Source organism: Priapulus caudatus, unplaced genomic scaffold (genome assembly GCF_000485595.1).
Source record: "Priapulus caudatus unplaced genomic scaffold, Priapulus_caudatus-5.0.1 Scaffold117, whole genome shotgun sequence".
NCBI lineage: Eukaryota > Metazoa > Priapulida > Priapulimorpha > Priapulimorphida > Priapulidae > Priapulus > Priapulus caudatus.
Genome location: NW_014577178.1, coordinates 291,636 through 292,873, shown reverse-complemented (window position 1 = coordinate 292,873; position 1,238 = coordinate 291,636).

The following is a 1,238-nucleotide window of genomic DNA, read 5'->3' as shown; positions in this document are numbered from 1 at the left end:
CTTCTCCCCTCCTCCTTCTCCACCAGCTTCTCCCTTCTCCCCTCCTTCTCCACCAGCTTCTCCCTTCTCCCCTCCTCCTCCACCAGCTCCCTTCTCCCCTTTCTCCTTCTCCACCAGCTTCTCCCCCTCCTCCTTTTCCACCAGCTTCTCCCCTCCTCCTTCTCCACCACCTTCTCCATTTTTCCTTCCTTCTTCTTCACCAGCTTCTCCCCTTCCTCCTTCTCCATCAGCTTCTCCACTCCTCCTTCTCCACCACCTTCTCCCTTCTCCCCTGCCTCCTTCTCCACCAGCTTCTCCCTTGACCCCTTCCTCATTCTCCACCAGCTTCTCCCCCTCTTCCTCCTCCACCACCTTCTTCCTTCTCCCCTCCCTCCTCCACCAGCTTCTCCCTTCTCCCCTTCCTCATTCTCTACCAGCTTCTCCCCTCCTTCTTCTCCACCACCTCCTCCCTTCTCCCCTTCCTCATTCTCTACCTGCTTCTCCCCCTCCTCCTTCTCCACCACCTTCTCTCTTCTCCCCTTCCTCCTCCACCAGCTTCTCCCTTCTCCCCTTCCTCATTCTCCACCAGCTTCTCCCCTCCTCCTTTTCCACCAGCTTCTCCCCCTCCTCCACCACCTCCTTCTCCCCTTCCTCCTCCACCAGCTTCTCCCTTCTCCCCTTCCTCATTCTCCACCAGCTTCTCCCCTCCTCCTTCTCCACCAGCTTCTCCGCCTCCTCCTCCACCAGCTCCCTTCTCCCCTCCTTGTCCCCTTCCTCCTTATCCACCAGCTTCTCCTTTCTTTCCTTCCTCCTTCTCCACCAGCTTCTCCCCCTCCTCCTCCTCCACCACCTTCTCTCTTCTCCCCTTCCTCCTTCTTTTCCATAGCTTCTCCCCCTCCTCCTTCTCCACCAACTTCTCCCTTCTCCCCCTCCTCCTCCACCAGCTCACTTCTGCCCCTCTTTCTCCCCTTCCTCTTTCTCCCCCTCCTCCTTCTCCACAGCTTCTCCCCTCCTCCTTCTCCACCACCTTCTCCATTCTCCCCTTTCTCCTTCTCCACCAGCTTCTTCCCCTCCTCCTTCTCCATCAGCTTCTCCCCTCCTCCTTCTCCACCACCTTCTCCCTTCTCCCCTTTCTCCTTCTCCACCAGCTTCTCCCCCTCCTCCTTCTCCACCAGCTTCTCCTTTCTCCCCTTCCTCCTTCTCCACCAGCTTCTCCCCCTCCTCCTCCTCCACCACCTTCTTTCTTTTCCCCTTCCTCC